Below are 16,588 nucleotides of genomic sequence, written 5' to 3'. Positions count from 1 at the left end.
TAAAAATGAGATATAATTCAGGTAAAACACTGTGTCCCTTTTAAGGGTTCACAGGGTTGATCTGATACCAGCCTATAGATTGCAACATGGTTACCTCCACAGTGATAGCTAACAGCCCATCACTCACATAATTACCACTTCCTTCCTGTGGTGAGAACATGTGGGATCTACTCTCTTAGCAACTTGCAAGTACTGTCGAGTATAATATTGTTCTATAGCATCATAATGCAGTGTGTTAGTTCCCCAGAGCATATATATGATGAATTTTTCTTTTAATCCTCACCTGAGGATATTTTTTCCATTGATTTTTAGATAGAATGGAAGGAAGGGAGGGAAAGAAACATCGATGCAAGAGAGACACATCAACTGGTTGCCTCCCACATGACCCCAACCAGGCTGGGGATCAAACCGCAACCCAGGTACATGCCCCTGACCTGGATTTGAACCCAAGACTCTGGTTCACAGGCTGATGATCTAACAGCCATACCAGCCAAGACCGTATTCATCATATAAGTGGAAGTGTGTACCTTTGACCAACATCTCCCCATTTCCCCCACCCCCAACCCCTAGCCACCACTATTCTCTCTTTTTATGAGAGTAAAGACATAAACGTTTTTAATGATATTATCTTACATATAAATGATACTGTATCATACAGGATTTGTCTTTCTCTGACTCGTTGCTATACCTCCTAAACACATCAATTCTCCTCCAACCGATCTATAGATTCAATGTTACTCCGGTGAAAATTCCAAGGAATTGCTTCTGTTCTGTTTTGTTGGAATTGGGTGAGCTGAGTCTTTAATTTGCTGGTTGTAAAACAGTACATACAATAAGATTTCATTTCATAAAAGGAAAAATACGCACCTTCGCTGTAGGCATATCTGCTTTGGAAAGAAGTCCAGGGGGAAGGAGTCTGTTTTCTCTTGCTCTGTAACAGATCAGTTCGGGACTTACAAGACTGAAATCAAGATGAGGACTGGCCCTGGCTGGTTTGGCTCAGTGATTAGTGTTGGGCTGTAGAACAAAGGGTCTTGGATTCGATTCCCAGTCAAGGGCACACGCCTGGGTTGCAGGTTCGATCCCTAGCCCTGGTCGAGGGTTGAGCAGGAGGCAACCAGTTGATGTATCTCTCTCACATCGATGTTTCTCTCTCTCTCCCCTCTCCCTCCCTTACACTCTGTCTAAAAAGATCAGTGGAAGAATATCCTTGGGTGAGGATTAAAAGAAAAGAAGATGTGGAGTAGGTTGAGTTGTGCGGTGGCAGGACACTGTGTCTAGGCTCATCCTTGTGGACAAAATTCAGCCCCTGGGGGTTGGAGGACTGAGGCCTCGTTCTCATGATGCCATCTGGGGGCTGTTCTCAGCACCTAGAAGCTTCCCACGTTCCTTGCGTGGGATCCATCCGTCCACAGCCGTGATGCAGAATCCCCCTCGCGCTTTGAATCTCTGACATCCTTTTCTGGGGCCGTCAGAGAGAACTGCATTGAAAGGGCTCACAGGATTATTCCAATGATTTAAAGGGCAGGCTCACATGGATATTCCCCTGTTCTAAGGTGCCTCAATTCTATCTGCAAACCTTCTCCTGGATAACGGGAAGAGGACAGTGTGCACCAGTGGATTCATCAGGGACACAAGTGGCCCAGAGGAGAAAAGCCCAGTATCAGACAGACCTCCCTGCAGTCGGGCAGGTAGGACTGTAACTCCAGCCTTGATGTCCCAGGACATCAAACTCCGAACAAGGTCACTCGTCTACAAATCCACCTGAGCCAGTGGCTGTCCTGCCATGACCCCAGACCTCGCCTGCCGGATGCTGCAGGGGCCTCTGGCCCTTTCCAGACCCTCCTTCGAGTCCCCTCAGGGTTAGCCAACGCCAGCCTGCTACTTCCAATCAATCTGCTGTGAGCTTCACTGCAACAGAAGGCAATACTACGGAACTTAAAACCTGGTGCCAGGGACACCAACTGGTAAGCCCTGAGATTTGGGTGTTCTTCAGTGTTTCCAACACCAACCCCTGATTCTCTGGTTCTCCTGCACCCACCAGCTGTCCAACAACTCAATTCAAGCCGGATACTAACTTGCTAGAACGGCTCACAGAATGCAGCAAGGCCCCTTTCTATGTTGACCAGTCTGTTATAAGGGATGCAGCTCAGGACGGCCAGTGGAAGAGAAGCTCAGAGCAGGGTTTGGAGGGACGGGGCTCTGTGGATCTCCCATCCCCCTGGGAGGGACCACCCTCCCGGCACCTCCATGAATTCACCAACTCAGAGGCTCATCAACTCTTCAAGAGTTTTCATGGTGTTTGGTCTTCTGCCCCCCACTTCCCTGGGGTTGGGGCGTGTGGACCAGCCCAGCACTCGAATCTTTCAGGCACTGCTGACGGCCACTCCATCAGAGGCTCCACCCTAAGGCACCTCATTAGCATAAACTCAGGCATGCTCCAGGGAGTCATTATGAATAACAAAATAGCTCTTATTGCCCAGCCCGGTGTGGCTCAGGGGTTGAGCATTGACCCATGCACCAAGAGGTCACCGGTTTAATTCCCAGTAGGGGCACATGCCTGGGTTTTGGGCTCCATCCCCTTTAGGGGCACACAGGAGGCAGCCGATCGATGTTTCTATCTCTTTCTCCTTCTCTCTTCCTCTCTCTCTAAAAAAATCAATAAAAATATGTTTTTAAAAATAGCTCTGCCCAGCTGGTGTTGCTCAGTAGCTGAGCATCGACGCTCAACCACTGAACCATACTGGCCAAGCAGAGAAAGGAGTTTTAAAAAGTCATTATCCGCCCTGGCCGGTTTGGCTCAGCGGTTAGAGCATCAGCCTGTGGTACAGAGAGACCCGGGTTCGGTTCCCGCTAAGGGCACGTACCTCGGCTGCAGTTTGTCCCCGGCCCTGGTTGGTTGTGCGGGTGGCAGTCACTCGATGTGTCCCTTCACATTGATGTTTCTCTCTCTCTCTCTTCCTCTCTCTCCCTCCTGCTCTATCTGAACAAAAAATGGAAAAAATATCCTCGGGTGAGGATAAAAAAATTAAAAAAATAAATAAATAAAATAAAAGGTCATTATCCGAAGATCAGAATTCTGTTGGCTGCCTCCATGTTTTTCTGGTGGTGGCTCCAGCCTTTTCCATTAGTTTACATTTTCATTACTTTTCAGTAGTAAAACCTTGGAGATTTCTGGTTTCTCTTAAAAACACAGAAGGGACTGCAATCATGGTGACTGCAGCCATGGTCGAGGTGAGCAGGGCCGTCTCGGGGGACAGATCCGTCCTCTCTGGCGCACCGCCGTCCCCTCGCCCCACAGCCTTCCTGACACCACCTGCCTTTGTTTTCTTAACTCGAGGCTCACTGAGTGTCCACCAACAGAACCGTCGAAGGCCAAGATGAGTCCAGGCTCCCACTCTGGCAACACGGGACTCGCTGCTGGTCTCAGAACCCCTGGGCTCCCTTTCCAATGGAGGTCAGTTTAAGGACACCTCCCTCCAAGCGTGCGGGCGGACGGGGCAGGGCCCGGGGCTCCTGCTGAGCACGGGCCACGACCTCCCCTCGGTAAGCTGGCCGGGGATGAACCCAGGTTCAATCTGTCAGCGGTGCCCTGCTGTGCGCTCAGCAGCCCGGGGTTTCCAGCCTCTTCAGTTTCATTTTCAGGGTGTCTGGTGTTTCCCATTTAGCAGGTCTCTCAACCAGGGCCAGAACCCTTTCTCAAGCCCGTGGAATGCTTCCCAGCTCCTCCCCTGGCCAAAGCAACGCCACGGCCCCTTCTGTGCCGCCTTGCCCGGGAGTGGGGACGAGAGATTCTTTTGCTCGTAGCTGTAACACCGGGATGTTGAAACTCTCTGTGTCACCCGAGTGCACACGGCAATAAAGACGGCGTCGTTCCTGTGGTTGTTTTAGAGCTGACTAAGAGAGACAGGTTGAATTCCTCCGAGGACGGCGTGTTGAAATATTTACAGGAGGGGCGCGGAGCCCCTCCCCTGGAGCAGAGGCGGTGGCTGTGCCCCGTGGCCAGGCCAGGCCAGCCTTCCGAGCCCTGTTTGTTCTGGAAATAACCCTGGAGAAGGCCTGGGGTGCTTCCCCCGAGACCCGGAGGGGGACGCGTGGAAACAAGCCATCCCTGCGCAACGTCGAGGAAAACGTATCAAAAAGGTCTTTCTCAGAACTTCAGACGGACTCGAGGGACCAGCCATGAAGTGTGAGGAAGTCAGAGGAAGAACGAAACCAGAAAAAAAAAAATAGTTCGCCCAACTTTATAACTGATTTAGATAGTGGAAATGTTATAACCAGAAAGTCCACGGAAATCCAGCGGTTTGAAGTGGCCCCGAAACACTTGTTTATTTTCATTAATTCCTGGCTCAGTGATGAAGTCAGTCCCCGGGGATCAGGCTCCTGGCTGCCTGTTGAAAGTTGCTCCCGGGAGGGTGGGACTCGGTGGGTTTGTGCCCAGCGCCTGCCCGGGGCCTGGTGGGCGGATGGTCTCCTAGACAATGATGCGCGGATGGGTCGGCTCAGACATGCTGAGACCGTGACTGTGGTCCCACACTGCGATCCTCCTAACTCACATTTCCTAAAGCACGGCCGGGCTTCCCCCAAGAGCCGTGAACCTCGCGTGAGGTTCTAACGCTCGGCTGCGTGTCCGTCTCTGCCCTGATTCTGCCCCCTCTCTCTGCCCACCATCCCTTCCCCCAGGGACCAGTTCTCAGGGTGTGGAACCACTCGAGGGCGGCCAGGCAGGACGCCCACCGTGCAGGGTGCGCCTGACGCCAGGCGTGTGGCCCCGTAAACAGAGTGAGGGGACGTCCGGGGCACAGAGGGCGTGGGTGTCGTTTGCCTCCCAACACGAACTCCATCCTTGCCTCTCCTGCGATGGGCTTCCCTGGAGCTACCCACCGTAGCTCTTCTTGCCTAAGCTGGTTTGAATTCAGTCTGCATCGCTGAAAATGAAGAGTCTTAAAAATACAACCACGTCACGGGGAAAGCGATTGCGAACTCTCCTTTGTCGTCTGAAGAAGCAGGTTGAACGTCAATGTTCATAAGAAAGTATTTGACATTTGGAAGCGCAAATTTTTGGTCCATGTGCGGATTTGTCCATTTTACTACAAAAAAAATATTCGTGTTCTTTTTGAAATGCAAAACTTTCTTACGCTATTGTAGCTATACAACAATAACGAGCTCACTATGTACCAGGTACAACTTCGTGTTAACTCTTTTCATCCTCGAGAAACCAACGAAATGCATATTACCCCCTCCCCATGTCACAGATGTGGAAACTGAGGCACAGAAAAGTTAAGTATTTCCCCCCGGGGTACATAGCGAGTAAGTGACAGAGACTGGATTTGAACCCCAGTGTTCCAAATTCAGAGCCTAAGCTTTTGGTATAGAAATTTGTATAAATATTGAAAACCACTAATTTTATTTAGTGATGGGGATCTTGTTTAAAATGAAATGATACATTTTTAATTTTTTAGAATAATTTTTCTGTTTTTCAAGACAATTAAAAGGTGAGAAATGTACCTGGCTGGTGTGGCTCAGTGGATTCCGTGTCGTCCCGTGGACTGAGAGGTCCCGGTTTGATTCCCCATCAGGGCACATGCCTGGGTTTGGGCTCTGTCCCCATTGGGGGCGTACAAGGCAGCCCATCAATGTGTGTCTTTCACATCGATGTTTCTCTCTCTCTCTCCCTTCCTCTCTCTCTAAAAAAATCAATAAAAATAGCCCTGGCCAGTTTGGCTCAGTGGTAGAATGTCGATTCCGGTCAAGGGCATGTACCTTGGTTGTGGTTGGGACCCTGCCCTTGGTCAGGGTCATGCAGGAAGCAGCCAGTCAATGTGTCCCTCTCATGTCGGTGTTTCGCTTTCTCTCCCCACCCCCACACTATCTGAATATAAAAGAAAAAAACATCCTTGAGTTACAATGAAAAAAAAAATTTTTTTAAATCAATAAAAATATATTTTAAAAAAATGTTTTTAAGTGAGAAATACCCTAAAAGGCATTCTAGTCTCTGACCTGAACTTACATATTAGAATACTTTAGCCCATGGGGTTTCCTGTTTGTTTGCTTGTTTTTTTAATCCTCACCTGAGGATATGTTTGTTTATTTATTTATTTATTTATTTATTTATTTTTTTATCCTCACCCGAGGACATTTTTCCATTTTTTTGTTCAGGTAGAGTTGGGGGAAAGAGAGGAACACAGAGAGAGAGAGAAACATCGATGTGAAAGGGACACATCGAGTGGCTGCCACCCGCACAACCGACCAGGATCGGGGACAAACTGCAACCGAGGTACGTGCCCTTAGCGGGAACCGAACCCGGGTCTCTCAGGACCGCAGGCCGACGCTCTAACCGCTGAGCCAAACCGGCCAGGGCTTGATTTATTTTTTTTAGAGAGAGGGAAACATCAATTGGTTGCCTCCCATACACACCTCAACCAGGGTATCAAACCTGCAACCTAGGTATGTGCCCTGACCAGGAATTGAACCCACAACATTGCTGTGTATGGGACAACGCTCCAACCAACTGAGCCACCTGGCCAGGGCCGCCGGGGGAGAGTCTACGCTGCTCTTCAGTATCAGCTGCTACTAGAGCTCACATCTGACTTCCATTCCGACCTGGAATGGACCGTCCTATGCACGTGTCCCTAAGCAAAGACTGGGCTCTAGAAGCAGAAGCTGGGTGGTGGTCTGGTCTTGAACCTCAGAGGGAGGAGGGAGCACAGTGGAGCCCTCGGACCACCTTCCCAATTCCTGGCAGGTGTGTCCCTGCCGTACCTGGCCTGTGGTCAGTGAGGAACCCAACTCTTTGCCCAGCTCTTTATCCTGATCATCGCTGCTCGCCAGGGAGCAGAGAGCCGGGGGACATGCTCAGGACCCCTCGCTGGGCTTCATGCAACTGCTGGAGTGTTGTGGAACCCAGAGCTGTGATCCTGCGGAGTTTTGGGCTAAGTGTGAAGAATTTCCTACCTGTTACCTTCTCTTGTAGCAACTAGAAAAACAACGGGTCTCCTTTCGTCTTCGCAGAGGGGAAGAGGGGACTCACAAGCCCTTGACCCTCACTTCTCGTGAGACGGTGAAGCAAGAGGTAAGACTGAACCGGGCGTGGCGGCCCAGAGCCCCCCCGCGCAGCAAGACCGGCTTCTCTCCTCTGCACACACGGTTCCGCAGCCGAGTGGCCACCAGGAGCCAGGCGGCCCTGTGCTGGGCCTGGCCGGCGGGGTGCCCAGCTCCGCAGGGCAAACCCAGCGAGATCCGCTTGGCGGGCGCTTCGCAGATACTTTCGAGGTTGAGGCTGCACCGTCCTCGGGTTACTCAGAGCCCAGTCGTCGTGCTGCAGGGGCCTGTCGTGCAGGTGGAGAGGGTCAGGGTTTGCCCCATTGATAACCCTGTTTTGGGGAGTCTGGGGCTCGGTGGGCCGTGGCTCTCGCTGCGCCCAGGAGCCGGGCAGCTCTGCTCCTCTTGCTTTGCAGGCTTTGCCAGCGCCTCGGGGACCACGCCGCCCCGGATCCGCAGCTGACTCCGGCAGGGTTTTCCGAGCCTCCTGGCACCGCCGCAGCGCCCAGCAAACCCTGGGGCAGCCCCGGCGGAGGGCGGGAGCATCTGTACAGCTGGGGCTTCACCCCCTGGCCCCAGACGGGAGGGAGACCTCTCTGGGGTCAGTGTAAACTCCCCCTGCACTTGTTCGCCAGCTCGTTCAGGAACCGTGCCCCCGGGTGAGATGACCCGGCACTGACCCCTGACGTCTCTGTGTCTCTGTCCCGGGCCTCACGTGTAGTCTCGGCCCCTGGTTCCCGCACAGGACTCCGAAATCCCTTGAGATGTCCCGGGTGCGAGGAGCATCTTCTGTTCGAAGGACGTGGCCCCTGAATGGCTCATGTCCCGGGGCTGGTCACCAGAGAGACGGAGCCCTGATTAGAAGCTTGGAACTTTCCCATCCTATGGAGAGGGGAGAGGAAAGGGACTTAACATCCATCAGGTCGAGGATCAAGGCTCCGTAAAACCCCCAAGTGCAGGGTGTGGAGAGCTTCCGGGTGGGTGACGGCGTCTGCGCGGGGAAGGAGATGTGCCCCGACTCCACGGGGACAGAAACTCCTGGGCTGGGGACCCTTCCGGACCCCCCCTGGCTGTTCCCCGGACCCTACTATGTAATAAACGGGTGAACCTAAGGAAGCGTTCCCCTGAGTCTTGTGAGCTGTTCCAGCCCATGACCGAGCCGGAGAGGGGGTCGTGGGAACCCCGCTTTCCAGCCGTCAGTCGGGAGCACGGTGACCCTGGACGTGTGGGCTTGGCACCTGTGGGCTTGACACCGTCTCCAGGTGGACAGTCCGAATTGGGTTCAATCGCAGGACACCCAGCCGGTGGGTTGGAGGACTGTTTGGTAGGGGGAACAATCTGGGGTCAGAAGTAAAGTATTGAAAGTAAAAATAAACAAAAACAGTGAGTTTCTCCGACCCTGGAATGGTGCCAATCTCTGGGAGTACAGCCGTAAACCAATCAGTGTCCCTGAGCTCAGACTTCGAGGAAGTCCCATGGATGCTGGGATGGCAAGGTCAAGGGTCACGCACAAACCCCTAAGGATGGCTGCTGACCCCGTCTTGGGGCAAGAAAGGCAAATGGAGGGAACTGTGCCTCCGCCCAGAGGAGGACTCCCTCTTACTGTGTCTCCTTCTAGACCGACTTCTCTGAGGACGAACAAAGGCATATACTTAGAGAATAATAATATGCCTTATTTACTTCATTTGTCGTTATATTTTTACTAACAGCCACGAACCTACCCAAAGAGATCTGGCCTTGGTCTGAGCCATTTGAGGGTCAGTGGCCAACGGGATGGCTCATCCAACGCAGGCCCTTCAGCGTGTGTTTCCTGCGAGCAAGGACACCCTCCCGCGTGAGCGCCAGGGCATTCGGTGACTCCTCCCCACCATCTGACCCTCAGACTCCGGCGGTGCTGGTTGCCACGGTGACACGTGGGCTGGTCGGCTCCCTTTCCTGGACCTCTTATGACCCTGTCGCTTTGGAAGAGGACAGTTGCCTTGGAGACTGTCCCTCTGTTTGCATCTGTCTCATAGCGTCTCGGGATTAGGCTCAAGTGGTGCCCGGACAGCAGAAGCGTCTCCAGGGAGGTGCCGTGGGCTTTGCATGGCCTCGAAACACGTGGCACTGGGCGTGGATTCGCCCACGGCTGATCGCCTGCCAGGGTGGCATCTGTGGGCTTCCTCCCTGTGAAGTGACTTCTGCCAGCTGTCACTAGTACGTATCGGGGGGAGGGAAACATCCCCCTCCTCACCACGCTCTTTTTTTTTTTCTTTAATGCTCAACTGAGAATACTTTTCCATCCATCTTCAGATGGAGTGAGAGGGAGGGAGACAGAGAGAGAGAGAGAGAGATGGATTGGTTGCCTTCCACACAAACCCAACCAGGGCCAGGGACTGAACCACAACCGAGGTACATGCGCTTGACTGGAATCAAACCCATGACTTCCTGATCTGTGGGCTGACACTCTAACCGCTGAGCCAAACTGGCCAGGGCATCACCACACTCTTAATTCAGTGTAGACTCACAATTTCCTTTTTTATTCAATGGATTATAATCTGGCTCAATCTTTTTTTTTTTTTTTTTTTTTGATGCTCAAATTGTCCTTTATTTGGTTGCCTCTTCAAGCTGATTTTTGTGTCGTTTTGACATGTCCCAGTCATCCTTTGAGCATTTTTATTGGTTTTAGAGAGAGAGGAAGGGAGAGGGAGAGGGAGATAAAAACATCCGTGAGAGAGAAGCATCCATCGGCGGCCCCCTGCATGCCCCCTCCTGGGGATCAAGCCCAAACCTGGGCACGTGCCCTGACCAGAATTGAACCAGTGACCTCCTGGTGCAGGGGCTGACGTTCAGTCTACTGAGCCACACCAGCTGGACTTTTCTGACAGATGTGTGGTCTCGGTTCAACTTGTATGTCCTCTGCCTTCGTCCTGGATTAGCCCCTTCCCAGGAGCTGTCCGTGGAGAACGGTGTTTAGAAACCAGGATCCGGGCACTGGGTGTGCTCACTGCTGCTGAGTTGAGTCGGTGCTGACGGCCTCATGGTAGACCAAACTGGAAATACTATGTACAGCATGTAAACACACGCATTTGTTTCTGGATCTGTTCTTGTTGAAATCCTTGAGTTCATCCCAATACCTTCGATTCCAACCCAACCCCACAGGGATTATTCTAGTTCTCTCCCTGTCCTTCCTTGTAAGTCTGTGCTCGGACCGGGAGCTCCCATTATTCTAAGTCTGGTCCTCATTTCATCGATCCCTGCCCCTGGGCACTCCCTCCTCACCTGCCTGCCTCCACACCTGCCTCCACACCTGCGCCGGCCCACACATGCACCTGGGCCCCACGTCCCCACGCCGGGCTGCCTTACTTGAAGACACCTACCTACCTGGCTCTACCGTCCTGTGTTGGGACTGGATTTCTGAGGAGGGGACAGGAAGGGAAGGAGAAGGAGGAGGAGGGGGAAGAGGCAGGGAACGGGGACAGCGCAGGCCATTTACATGGTCTAGCTTCTGTCTTCCTGGTTGCACCTCTGAGGCACCCTGTCATACGCCATTGTCTCAGAACTCATGTTGACATGGCGTGGTACCCCGATTTAGCCACCTCTACCTTCCTGTCTTTGTCCAACAATCCATCTGTCCTGGTCCCAGCCACCCCAAATCAGCACCAGAGCAGGAAGTTCTGCACCATCCTGTTGGTCAGCCTCTCCGAGGAACTGGTATTGGGCTTTCTGTTTGGACCCAGGAAGGGTCTGGGCCAGTCATTTCTTTGTACCTGTTGTCGGGAGGTCACAGGTGGCTTCCAGGCCCTTAACTTCCCTGACTGAATGGTGTTCCCGCGGCTGGTCATTCATGTGGCGTTCTCTGTTTTATGTGTGTAATTAATTAGCCCTCACATGCAGGTGTCGGGGAAGAAAAATGTTTCCTCTACCCTCTTAGGTTCGGTGATGAAGGTCTGTAAATTAAACTGAAAAAAGGACAGTTTAACAGAAAAAGAGGCACACAGTCTTTATTAATATTTACACACTCAGGGGTTCACAGATAAAAAGGTGAAACTCCAAAAGGGGGATTTAGATACTGTTTTAACAAGAAAAGTGGGGAGGGGATTGGGCTTCAAGAGCCAGGAAGTTGGAAATCTGTGTAGGAACCAGAGGAAGATGATGGTTATCTTCATAAGGTCTGTCTGCGCAAACCTGCCTCACTGCAAACCTTGTCTCCAGTGATAAGAGCGCTCCCCTCTTCCTGGTACGGGCTGGGGGGAGATCTGGGGGACGGGGCAGGAGGCAGCTTCACAAGGCAATCGATGCCCTGCTCTTGGAAGGCAGAGAACATGCGTTCGTTCATCCTCAGTTGCTTCCAGCTCCAGGAATTCCTGTGGCCGAGAGGTACATGCTGGAGGGATGCACCCTGATTCCCTTCACAGAGAAAATCACCAGCAACTGAACCTTCTAGAAGACTTCACACCTGCCTCTGCTTCCCACCTGTTCCCCACCCATTCGACTGTCATTTCACTGGGGGACAAAGGGGAGGAGCTTTGTGTCAGTCCCGAGTGGCTTCCTGGCATTTTGCACTTGGACACCCTCTCATTGTATGTCTGAGTCCGCAAGCTCCTCCCTCTCTTGCCTTGAGGACCCCAAACTGAGCTGACCCCCCTATCCCCCCCCCCCATCCAGAGACAGGGCGCTAGAACTATGTTTTAGAACCTGTTCTAAAACATTAGGCAATATTTTTCCTTGTTTCCCTGTCGAGTTCACATTTTTGTCCAAATATACTGACTTGGCACATTTTATCGACACTGATAATTTATTTTTCCAACATAAAATATTTTCTTCTGTTGAATGTTGTCCATATCACATCCTCTTACTTAAAAAAACAAAACAAAACAAACTTTAATAACCTCTCTCCCCCCTTTTTTAAACCAAAGGCTTTGGCTCAAAATCCTCAAAAGCTGTGACCACCAGCTGAGATCCTAAAATGACCCAAAAGTGGTCCTTGGGGAAAGTGAAATAAATAAATCCCTTTCCAAGAAGTTTAGCCTTGAAGAACATTCTAGAACAAAACTGTCGGCCCCTGGCCATCCTCCGACTTTCTGTTTGGGTTGGCCCCGGTCCCACACCATCATCTTCTCTCTTGACCAAATAATCCCTGAGATAAAGAGAATTTCTACATTTCCCTAAGAAAACAGGTTTTTTTTGTGTGTGTCTCGATTAGATATTTGAAAGTTCAGTTGAGAAAGTTCAGTAGGCACTTTTTAAGAAGTACCTACTTATGTCTGAGACCTCGTCCCCCAAACATCATCTTCAAACATTCGAACGAGTCCACGCACCTCAGAGCTCCGAGGTGACAGATCTCTGTTTTTAGCCTGGTGTGTAAGAACAAGACCAGCTCACACATGTTAAATCCTATTACTCACAGTTAACAGTGATAGTAAGACTTAATTGGTTTTCTTTTTCCTTCTGGGTGTGTGTTAATCAACCTCTGGCTACACTTCATTTCTCCACCCCCTTCTAAACCCACATCCTCAAGAACTGAAGAATTTTCCACCCCACCCCCAACCCATCTTACACGTTGGCAGGTACAGTTTTGCCTGGTGCTAGTTTGGGGGGTAGGTTTCAGGCTCTTTTCCATGTCTTTACCTGCCCCCTCATCGCAGGCGATTTCCAACATATCAGGTGTACGGAGTGAACAGAACCCGGCCCCCCTCTGCCCACCACCCGGCTCTAACAATCACCCTTTTTCAATGTGGTTTCGTTTCTTCCACACCACTACCTTTTTTGTAGTTGTTACTTCTCACCCAAGGATACTTTTTCCACTGATTTTGAGAGAGAGAGAGAAACATTGATGTGGGAGAGATAACATTGATCGGTTGCCTCCCACACACACCCCTACCAGGGCTGGGGATCAAACCTGCAAGCCCTTGACCAGGAGTCAAACCCTTGACCCCCTGGTCCACGGGCTGACGCTCCAACCACTGAGCCACACCGGCCAGGCCTACCTTTATTTTTAAAGAACTATTTTCAAACAGATCCTAGGCAGGACGTAACTTCTCCCATGAGTACTTCAGTATGTACCTGTAACGGGCAAGGGCTTTTCCCTGACCCCGTGCGATGCCAACATCAACCTGACACAACAAACAGAAGTCCTTTGGCAGGAACTGCCTGGGTCCGAGTGGACCGCAGCCAGGCGTGGGACTTGCTGAGGGCTGCTGTCCGTCAGCAGAGGTGATGGCTGGGGAGCAGGGTTGGGCGGGGACAGGTTGGAATTCCCCGAGCCCTCTGTGTCTGTCCGTCCGGCACCGAGTCATAACACTTGGGGAGAGTCACGGTGCATCACTCCACCCCCAAGTCTCGGAGACTCGCTCTCTTGAGCTCGGGTGACCCAGGACTTCCACGGGTCAGGGATGTGCTGGGAGTCAACCAGTACCCAGCCCATGTTCCCATCCCCCAATGCCTCAGCGACGGTTTCTACAGTTTTTTTGTCCACATGAGAGCCACGCGTTGTACTTGATTGTTCTGTCTCCTTTGATCCAGACGAGTCCCTTTCTCTCCATGACGTTCACTTGTTGAAGAGCCCGGGGCACTGAGATTTCTGTAGACAGTCAGACTCTGGCTGATTCCGCCCTGGAGTAACGCTTGTGAGCTCCGGAGACTCCGGGGGTTCGGGGTGTCGTCGGTATTGTGTGTTCTGTTTCGGCAAGGACACCCGGCTCCCTTTGCTACCCCCTCCCTCTGGCTGCGGAGCTGTCCCCACATCTCAGGCTGAGGGGGCTGGGGTCGCCAGGGAGCAGCCTGCCCTCCACCCAGCTTTCACCACGGAGCGTGGCCGGTCCACGGAGGGGAACTGCCTGATCTCCACTCGAGTAATTCCTCCCGCCAGCCTCACGCCGCGGGCTGGCCCGTCTTCATCTCGGCAATAGTTACTTCGCTGCGTCTTCCTCCAGCTTGCTGGGTCGCAGCGCGGGGTGTCGCCACAGCCCCAGCCACAGTCTGCCAGCTGGGTTGACACGCAGCAGGAAGAGCCCCCCGCCCCCCCCCCCGCAGGATTAGATGAAATTCCCCGTGTATGGAACCCAAGATGCTGGGGCTCAAGGGAAGCAGGGTGCCCCCTCCCGTGCCACGGAGCTCAGTGTAGCTCCCCAGGGACCGGAGCAGAGCCCCCACGGGCCAGTCGACACTGCCCACAGTGTTTGCCGTGCCCTTGAACTTTTGTCCGCTGGGCTCACTAACTCAATCCAAAGAGAAGTCGCTCCAGCCACCTGCAGCTTTTGTTCCAGAGAACGATGACCACCCTGGCTGGTGTGGCTCAGCAGTTAGAACGTCGGCCCGTGGTCTGGAGAGATCCGGGTTCGATTCCCACTAAGGGCACGTACCTCAGCTGCAGTTTGTCCCCGGCCCTGGTTGGGGTCATGTGGGTGGCAGCCACTCGATGTGTCTCTCGCACGTCGGTATTTCTCTCTCTTCCCCCTTCTCTCCCTCCCACTCTGTCTGAAGATAAATGCAAAAATGTCCTCTGGTGTGGGGAAAAAAAGAGAACGTTGATCGACGTTGAGCACTCTGGTGCCCTGAACCCCACTCGGCGTCAGCGAGGTCACCTGCTCGCCGGGGAAGGGAAATCGGAGTTTGTGCCCGCGGTTCCCCGAACGCCTCTCTGCCCCCAGACCCCTGCGTTGGCCTGATGATGCACCTGGATGCGGACATGTGCTGCGAGGCGGTGGGGCTGTAACCCACCGTGAGATGACCGAGTTAATCCTCGGAAGATCTCATTGAAAGGAAAACAGTCGAAATGTTTTCGTAAAGAACTTGTGGGTCTGTAAAAACGTGTCCATAATCTGTGGGCTCCACACAGTTAGGAAACCGGTCCACGTGGAACGGAGCCATGGGAGGTGAAACAGGTCCTGCCCGGGGAGCTGGATCAGAGCAGATGCGTGAGCTCCTCCGACAGGCAGGAGGGTCGTCAGAGCCCAGTCAACCGGAGGGGCGCAGGGAGGGGTCTCGGGTGGGGGCCTGGCTTGGGGCGTGGAAATAGCGTTTCCAGCAGGCCGGTGTGGGGAGTCTCAGGCTCTCCAGTTGGCCCCACAGGGGAGGAGGCGATTCCATGGAAGGAAGTCAGGAGCCTTCAGGATGAACGGATGGTCACCGCAGTGACACCCTGACCCAGGTCGCATTCCTGCTGTGCAGAGAGAGAGAAGCCCGGCCAGCTTCCTCTTACTGTGAGAACATCGCCAGTCTCTAGGTTTAACCAAAAAAAAAAAAGTCTAAAACCTGAGCATAAAGGAATTAAATGTAGCTGCGTAAACACAGCCACGAGCAGCCGGAGTGGAGATTTGCGTTTGATTTCTGTTCCCCACATTCGGGGAGCAGGGCGGGCGTCACTGGTCCGGGATGTTGCAGAGAACACCCAGGCTCAGGGCAGTGCGGTCCTTTGCTGGAAACACACAGCCGCCTGTTTCCACAGCTGCCCGCTGACCAGCTCTCGGGGGATGACAGGCTCGGTCCAGCTTGGCTGAGGGACAGCGTGGACCAAGCCTCTCTGGTCACAGAAATCCCGGCTTTCCTGGCTCAGGACATTTGAGGGGGGCCAGCCTGAGGGAGAGCCAGTCAGCCGGGGAGGACGGTCCCTCGGCCCAGAGACCTGGGATGTTAGCAGGAGAGAATCTGGGTGGAAGTGAGGTCTGTTAGGGTGGACCAAAGGGTCACGTCATTAAGGCAGAAAAGTGCTTGCATTTCTTTTTGTTGTTGTTGTTGTTTTTTATCCTCACCCGAGGACTTTTTTCCATTTTTTGTTCAGATAGAGTGGGAGGGAGGGAGAGAGAGAAGCATCGACATGAAGGGACACATCGAGTGGCTGCCTCCCGCATGACCCAACCGGGGCCGGGGACAAACCGCAACCGAGGTACGTGCCCTTAGCGGGAACCGAACCCGGGACCCTCTGGTTCGCAGGCTGAGCTCTAACCGCTGAGCCAAACCAGCCTGGGCTGCTTGCATTTGTTTAAAAAAGTGGAACAATTATTCAACTTCTTTCATCCTGCCAGGTGGACCGGTTTGATGGCCTTTGAGTGGTCACTGGGGATTGCACCAGGGCCCTCAGCCTGCTCCTCCAGCCGGCCCCTCGGGCTGCTCACGTGTGTTGCGAAGTCATTTCCGCTTGAACGTTTATACCCAAGGAAACCCATCCACACTGACGATCAAAATAACGCTAAAAAAAGAGACGAGAATGACAACATTTCTGCCAACTGGCCGGCACACGCGTGTCCCCAGATTTCTCAGTCGTTTTCACTCGATCAAAGTTAAATGTGTCCAAGAGTAAGAATGTAATGACAGTGGTGCCCAGTTTTGCTGTCATTTGTTAGGAATAAAGATGCTTCACGGCCCCAGGTGCTTTTGATGAGCAGCCCTTACAATCCACGCCTGGGACCTTCTCTCTTTATTGGCCATGCAGAAGCAAAAGGTGAGATCGATCGATCGATCTATCTCCTCAGATGTTAAAATTCTGCAAAGATTTCCAACAGTTTCTAGTCAAACCAGTTGCAATGTTGATGCCATAATGCACACTTCACTTTGGATCTAAATTTCT

Source organism: Molossus molossus, unplaced genomic scaffold (genome assembly GCF_014108415.1).
Source record: "Molossus molossus isolate mMolMol1 unplaced genomic scaffold, mMolMol1.p scaffold_m16_p_12, whole genome shotgun sequence".
NCBI classification, from domain to species: Eukaryota; Metazoa; Chordata; class Mammalia; order Chiroptera; family Molossidae; genus Molossus; species Molossus molossus.
The sequence above is the reverse complement of the archived record's forward strand: the minus strand, read 5'-3'. Positions refer to the sequence as shown.